Source organism: Apodemus sylvaticus, chromosome 6, assembly GCF_947179515.1.
Source record: "Apodemus sylvaticus chromosome 6, mApoSyl1.1, whole genome shotgun sequence".
Lineage (NCBI taxonomy): Eukaryota > Metazoa > Chordata > Mammalia > Rodentia > Muridae > Apodemus > Apodemus sylvaticus.
The window spans coordinates 18,702,323-18,710,473 of NC_067477.1; the positions used below are offsets into that span (position 1 = coordinate 18,702,323).

The window sequence follows — 8,151 nt, forward strand, 5'->3', positions numbered from 1 at the left end:
TGCAGCTCCCTGGTGACAAGTGGGTCAGGGCTGGTGCCCTGTCTTTAAGACTTGAATGTTCACCTGTTCCATACTGACCTTTGAACTATTACAGAAAGAGAAGCCACAATGAGGACATCCACTGGGCCTGTTGTTTAGAACATTGTTAGGGATTTCACAGCAGGAGGGGTTTCTGCAAGATATAGCCTGTAAGTCATTCTCACCACAAATCATCCTGTCTGCCCATCTCAAGTGTGAGCACAGAGCACAGCTTATCTTGATATGTATTTCATAAGAAGAGGAGTCCCTGGGGATAAATGGACATTAGTGTGTGAGAGGAAAAACTCACCAGAAAGACAGCAAAGCTCCAGCACCTCCCTCCCCCTGCTCTCCATTCTCCTACACTCTTCTGCTCTCCTCTCTCCTCCATTTTCTCCTTGGCTCCCTCATCCTATCCCCTCCTTTCCTTCCTGTAGTTCTGCCCTCTCTTCCTTGCACTTCCCCCTCCTCCTTCTCCCATAACCCTTCTGGTCCCTTCTCTTTCCTGTCCTTCCTTGCCTTTCCATTCCTCTCTCATCAACTTTCACAGCTAAACTCCCTTCCAGCATGGACAAAGACAACAAGTGGAAAGCCATGTTTCCCATGATCACAGGACTCAAAATGTGCTCACTAGTGAAGCTGAGTAGAGATGAGTTGGCCCTCAGGACATTCTCCACATGCACTCTGACATCTGTGATGAGCCAGATTCTTTTGTCAACTATGTCACTGGGTCACACAACAGGCTGTCCACAGAGGTGTAGATATTTGCTTGCCACCGCGCAGCCACCCCAACCGATGAATTGAAGTCTGGAACAAGGCATTAGAGACTTGAAAATGGTTTTTCTTCTGGTCAGGAGGCATTCCTATCCTTAAGCCACGTAGAACATTGGTTAGGTTTAAAGGACCTCTCCCTATTGGCCCTTCAAATAGATATTCTAAGGTTAAAGGAGCTTTGACACTGAGCCAGATGTCTCCAGTGTTTCCATTTAATTAATCTCCCTACTCCCGGAAATTAGTGTTACAGAATTCATGCAAGGTTCCTTCCTTCAGTCTGCACTAGGGGTTGTTGATGGGAGAGGATACAAGTGCAGAGGAAGAGCACTCCCTGCCTTCTAAGGGGGCCTTATGCCAATCTAGAAAGGGAGAAGAGATATGCCTTGTGCCCAGCTCCAGGTTTTTCTTTCCATTTATCTGTGAGAGTAGAATGACCCCTTCCCTTTCTGGATGCTGGTTCTCTTAAATAGAAAAGTTGGCTTCTGAGCATTTCTTAAGGTGCTTCTCGGCCATCCGAATTTCTTCAGGTGAAAATTCTTTGTTTAGGTTTGTACCCCATTTTTAATAGGGTTATTTGGTTCCGTGGAGTCTAACTTCTTGAGTTCTTTGTATATATTAGATATTAGCCCTCTATCGGATGTAGGGTTGGTGAAGATCTTTTCCCTATTTGTTGATTGCCATTTTGTCCTTTTGATGGTGTCCTTTGCCTTACAGAAACTTTGTTATTTTATGAGTTCCCATTTGTCAATTCTTGATCTTAGAGCACAAGCTATTAGTCATTAGGGAAATGCAAATCAAAACAACCCAGAGATTTCACCTCATACCAGTCAGAATGGCTAAGGTTAAAAATTCAGGACACAGCAGGTGTTGGCAAGGATGTGGAGAAAGAGGAACACTTCTTCACTGCTGGTGGGATTGTAAGATGGTACAACCACTATGGAAATCAGTCTGGCAGTTCCTAAGAAAACTGGACATGATACTTCTTGAGGACCCTGCTATACCTCTCCTGGGCATATACCCAGAGGATTCCCCAGCATGCAATAAGGACACATGTTCCACTATGTTCATAGCAGCCTTATGTATGTATAATAGCCAGAATCTGGAAAGAACCCAGATATCCCTCAATGAAGGAATGGATACAGAAAATGTGGTATATATACACAATGGAATACTATTCAGCAATTAAAAACAATGAATTCATGAATTTGTTTAGGCAAATGGATGGAACTGGAAAATATCATCCTAAGTGAGGTAACGCAATCACAAAAGAATACACATGGAATGCAATCATTGATAAGTGGATTTTAACTAGCCCTGAAGCTCTGAATACTGAAGATACAATTAGCATATCAAATGATTCCCATGAAGAAGGAAGAAGAGGGCCCTGATTCTGGAAAGGCTTGATCCAGCATTGTAGGGGAGTACCAGGACAGAGAAAAGGGAGGGGGAAAGATAGGAGAATGGATGGAGAGAAGAGGACTTATGGGACATATGGGGGGGGGCACTGGGAAAGGGGAAAGCTTTTAGAATGTAAACAAAGAATATAGAAAATAAATTAAAAAAAAAGAAAAGTTGGCTTCTGCAACAGCACTTCCTCCATGGTAGTAGGGATCTCATGATGTAGAACTGCCATCTGAGAGGCCAGAGCATCTCTCATAGACAGTCATAGAGGCAGGAAGGGCAGCAGAACAGGGCACAATGCTGGCCAGGTTGGGAGAACTAGGAGATGGTCGGAGCACCAGCTGAAGTCCCAGACTCAAAGGATGTTTTCCTTTCAGCCTGGAGAACAGAGAAGATGGCCTTCATTGCATCTCTGGGCTCTTGATAGCAGGGATCTGCCCTGCTGTCCTCTGCTACTCAGATGGAACACTAGGGAGTCACACTGTGGTCCAGAAAGGCCAAGACACTAAAAAACAACTGAACAGTCTCACATTGGCCTCTGTCAACGAAAGCTTTGCCTTCATCCTTTACAAGTTGCTGAATTTGAATAATATACATAAAAATATTGTCTTCTCCCCACTGGGCATTGCTACTGCCTTGGCCTCTGTGTCTCTGGGAGCAAAGGGCAACACCCTGGAAGAGATTCTAGAAGGTCTCAAGTTCAATGTCACAGAGACCCCTGAGGCAGACATCCACCAGGGATTTAGGCAACTCCTACAGGAGCTCAGCCAGCCTGGGGACCAGGTACAGATTAACGCAGGCAGTGCCATGTTTCTTGAAAAATGCCTGCAAATCCTGACAGAGTTTAAAGAGAAGTCCACGGCTCTGTACCAAACTGACGCCTTCACAGCAGACTTCCAGCAGCCTCCTGAGGCCAGAAAGCTCATCAATGACTATGTGAGGAATGAGACCCAGGGGAAGATAAAGGAACTGGTCTTAGATCTGGTTAAGAGGACATCCATGGTGGCAGTGAATTATCTCCTCTTTAGAGGTGAGAGTGGAGAATGGTTGGTGAATGGAGGGAGAGGATGTTGCCTGGTAACCTGTGCCCTTACCCTGACCACTGGAAAGAAGGTGCTCATGGCCTCAGAGCCATGTGTGTCTAACTGCTTATTACACAAAGCCCTTACTTCTACTCTGATATCTTTTTAAGTTATTGATGTAATCACTGGGACAAGTCCAACAGAAAACCTGGACTGTCGATCTAGGAAGGCCATCTGGGCTGTGACTTAAACTTAATGACTGTCAGAATGCCATGTCTTCCACTGCCTGCCCTCTTGAACAGGCTGAAGCCATGGCTACTCTATACACAAATGGTATCCCTCGGTCTGTCCAGAGCAGGCATTTCTAGTATGCGCCTCTAGGAGGTATTTATCCCTCTGTAGAGCCTAGGTCTCCAGCAGGGCCCTGGTGGTCTGGGACTTCTTGACCTAAAGGAGACTAGCAATAGCAATCTTAATGAGGAAAGTATCATAACCCAAAAGTAGTGAAGAGGCCTGTGGGCAGCACCTACACAGGACTTTCCCCTGAGTCTGTTGTGTCATGAGCTGGTGGTTTGGGGTATGGAGAAGCAGGGATTGGGGAAAAGTCATCAGAAAAGAGAAATGTTGGCCAGGCAGTGTTCTGTGTTAATGCCTGGCAGCTTCTTGGATTTTTAATTTTATAAAATTAATATTTAAAGGGTCAGAATTCCCAAGACACATTCCTAGGACAGGGAATTTGCTGGGACTTGGATCCATGCTAGTCAGAGACTCACCTGGAGGCATCATAGGTAAGGGTAGTTGGAGGAAATTCTGATAGAGATCAGGGAGCAAGGTGACATCCCAGAAAGTTCTGCCTGACAGAGTTCGTGATGTAATAGGCCTTGGGTCATTTGGTATAAATTTAAGTTAGTCCAGGATACAGGGAGGGCAGGCCTGGGCTCTCGGCAGAAAATCAGACTGACAATGCACATAAATATAGGAATGCACTGTGGTGGAGCTGAGTTACTCAGGCAATGGCAAGGCCGTGTTCATCCTCCCTGACCAGGGCAAGATGCAACAGGTGGAAGCCAGCTTGTAACCAGAGACCCTGAGGAAGTGGAGGAGATCTTTCAGGCCCAGGTGCATGTCCTCAGGACTCAGAAGGAAAGAAGACAGGAGGACAGGACAGAGGAGAGGGCAGAGGACAGAGGACAGAGGACAGGACAGGATGGGCCCAGAGCTGCTGTGGGCAGGGTATGGTGGAGGCAGAGTGACATCCTGAAGGGTTAGACTGAAGAACCTGGCTCTCTAAACTCTTCACTGGTCACCAGCTCCAGGCTGCTGGTGTGGGGTTGGATGTATGTCTAGGCTAAGAGATACCAAGAGCAAGAAATTCTTTTGTCACCAACTCCCAGAGTGTGCATTGGTTGAGCAGACATACATTAGAAATCTGAGATAAGCCTGAGCTGAACCTATTGTTTTTGGTGGTGGCCATAGTCCATGCTTTGAATGAGGCTTCATTACCCATGTATTAGCCACAATCTATGGGACTGTGAACTGATTTTGATATGAGAATACTCAGTATGCACTGTTCTATTTCACGAAAACCTGTCCCATAAGCCACCACCTTCTAGACATGGCTCCCCTAAGGAAGGCAGCACCCTCAACTCTCCCTTGTCTCAAGTCTCACCACCGTCACTCTGGTCTCTCTTACACACTCCACCCTAATTCCCTCATTGTGTCAGGAGCCCAACCAGCCAGGCTGTCATTTTGAGGTTCTCCTTTCCAAACTAAGCCTGAATCATCATTGCTAACACTTTGTCTACCTGCTGAGATTTTTCTAGTTAGGCATGTGCCACCCTGAGGGACATTCCGAGTGACTGAAGATGCATGGATTGCTGTCACAACTCAGAAGCTGAGCATAGATGGGGAGGGGGAGGAGCGTCTCTGCTGCTGTTACAATCTGATGATTTGCCTCATCTTTAGGCAAATGGAAGGAGCCCTTTGACTCTGATGACACGTTCATGGGAAATTTCATATTGGACAGGATGAGGCCTGTGATGGTGCCCATGAAGAAAATTGAGGACCTGACCACACCCTACTTCCGGGATGAAGAGCTGGAATGCACTGTGGTGGAGCTGAGTTACTCAGGCAATGGCAAGGCCATGTTCATCCTCCCTGACCAGGGCAACATGCAACAGGTGGAAACCAGCTTGCAACCAGAGACCCTGAGGAAGTGGAGGAAATCTTTGAGGCCCAGGTGCATGTCCTCAGGACCCAAAACTGTCATTGATTCCTGTCCTGCAATTGTCCTGATGGCCAGTGTCCCTGTACCTCAGAGTCTCACTTGTACCCAATGTAATGGTTAAAGTGTCAGCTGGGGACATGTGGAGTTGAGATGAATTCCTCTCCTCTGTCTCAGTTGTATGAGGCCTGATTTTACTGTGGGTTTTGTTGTTGACAAGATAAGATCTGCTAGAACAAGGAATGGGGTGTCCTGTGTCTCTAAAAGGAGGAAAATGACAGGGAATGTTGAAATGTGTCTTTGGAAGGCAGAGAGAATTGTGGTGCGATATTAACTTTGAGAATCACCTGTGTCCTGTGTAGATTTTCATCCACTTATCAGTCATTCATTCACTATTCATGGAATGGTGACTTGAAAACCTAACGTTTGCAAAGCTCTGACTTAGACCCAGAATCAGAGAAGAATGGACCAAAATTCTCATCCTTGTGGGCTACCTTGTAATTGAGAAAGAGACAGTAGAGGGATGAAAATAGAACTAATCATTATTTAATAATTTGGAGATGATAGTGAATTGCCGTGGCAGACGAGAAGAAGACAGCCATGGCAAAGAGAGCTGGAGAGGGATGCAGTGTCCAGTGTGACTAGAAGGGCCACTAGGTGATGTCTGAAGGTGGACACAACAGGGAAGACCTGCATTTGTGGATCTATTAGAAAAGCATTCTCAGTCACGGAACAGCTGAAAGTTCAGGCCAGGTTGCCTGTCCACTGTAAACACTGTCAAGCTCTGATGGAGAGTTAATATACCTTAGGAAGAGCAAAACCTCATGGTCTTGGCGTGGGTAGAAAAAGAACTCTGCTCCGGTGAGAGGATTCTTATAGAACGCTGCTCCTGAGACATAATTTGGTTTGAGCTGGACACAGATTACAGTGACTTACATTTCTCTTCCTTGTTCTCAGGATGATAGATGAGCTCTACTTGCCCAGGTTCTCCGTATCCAAAACCTACACAGTAGAGAGCATCCTTCCAGAGCTGGGCATCAGGGAACTCTTCTCCACACAGGCTGACCTGTCTGGGATCACTGGAGCCAAGGATGTAAGAGTCTCTCAGGTAAAACAAGAAACATGGGGTCATTGACTTTGGGTCCTGAGTGTAGACAGTGAAGGCCATGTGGGCATGTGGGGATGTTCAATGTGGGAGAAAACCTGCACGCCTGAGATCCCTCATGCCTGGGAGAGAAAAATCATTCCTCAGATACTCCTTCTCAGAGTGTGCAGCCAGTCACTCCTTTACCCTCTGGACTTGAACTCATCCAAAGTCAATGATGGGGAAAGCGCCTGTGCTTGGTTTTAGTCCACATGCTTCCCAGTCCATGCTGCACTCCAAGGCTTCCCACAATCCACTGCAGGCCAACCACAATCCACTGCAGAGCCACCCACAATCCACTGCAGGGACACCTACAATCCACTGCAGGGACACCTACAATCTACTGCAGGGACACCTACAATCCAGTGCATTGCCATTCACAATCTACTGTACAGCCAAAGCAACTCTGGTCTTAGCTTCTTCAATGCAGCGCCAGGCCATTACTATTTTACCAGCACACAGAATAGCATCGGTAAATGTAAAAAGAAGGGATCAATAGCAGTTCTGAAGAAAACCCTGAGGAGAGGAGAGGAGATGCCCATAGACCCTCATCATACAGTCCTTGGATGTTGGTTCCTAATGTTCTGTCCAGTGCCCACTCAGAGCTCGGGGCTCACATCTGTACCAGCAGGATGTGACAGTCTGGGAATGTGAAGCCTGCCCTGTGCATTGCTGTTGCTGGAAAGGGAGCCTGCTGAATCCTGCACTGTGGGCCACAATGGCTGTTCCCTGTGGTGCTTTGGGGAGGCTGCCTGTGGGGACAGCCTGGCATTGCCTACTCCTGTCCTCCTGCTGTAGTGGGTTAGAGGGCAGCACAAAATGAGCAGATGAGGCCAGCAGTACTTCAGGCCTCTCTCCTTCCCTCCCTGCTCTCCTGTGAGTGATGTGTTTCTCTCCCCACAGGTGGCCCACAAGGCTGTGCTGGATGTGGCTGAGACAGGCACAGAAGCAGCTGCTGCCACAAGATGCTAAATTGTCCCACTGTCTGCAAAATTAGACTCTGTGAAAGTGATTTTCAATAGGCCATTCCTGATTAGTATCGAGTCTTCAAATACTCAGATACCCCTCTTAATAATGAAAGTCATGAATCCCAAGGGAGACTAGAACTTCCCAAATTGGGGGGTGGGGGTCTTCTTCCCAAAAGCTGGGAACTGAGCCTGTCTGTAGGTCTCTGTGCTTATTTTGGTTTCCATGCCCTGCTTGGCTGTGGCATGCCTGAAATGGACAGTGACACTGACTAACTATGTAATATCTAAGGAGATGCCTGTAGACCCTCATCATACAGCCCTAGGATGTTGGTTCCTAATGTTCTGTCCAGTGCCCACTCGGAGCTCAGGGCTCACATCTGTACCAGCAGGATGTGACAGTCTGGGAAAGTGAAGCCTGCCCTGTGCATTGCTGTTGCATATCCCAAGGAGGCTGGAGAGGGAGCCTGCTGAATCCTGCACTGTGGGCCAGCATAATGGCTGTTCCCTGTGGTGCTTTTAGGAGGCTGCCTGTGGCGACAGCCCGGCATTGCCTACTCCTGTCCTCCTGTTGTAGTGCATTAGAGGGCAGCACGTATTCAG

The 8,151-nt window shown here is 47.3% G+C and overlaps 1 pseudogene; it reads left to right on the forward strand.

Annotated features, from left to right (window-relative positions):
* Positions 1–2,587: 2,587 nt before the first annotated feature.
* LOC127687852 (serine protease inhibitor A3N-like) lies at positions 2,588–7,687 on the forward strand (annotated as a pseudogene).
* The last annotated feature ends 464 nt before the right edge of the window (positions 7,688–8,151 follow it).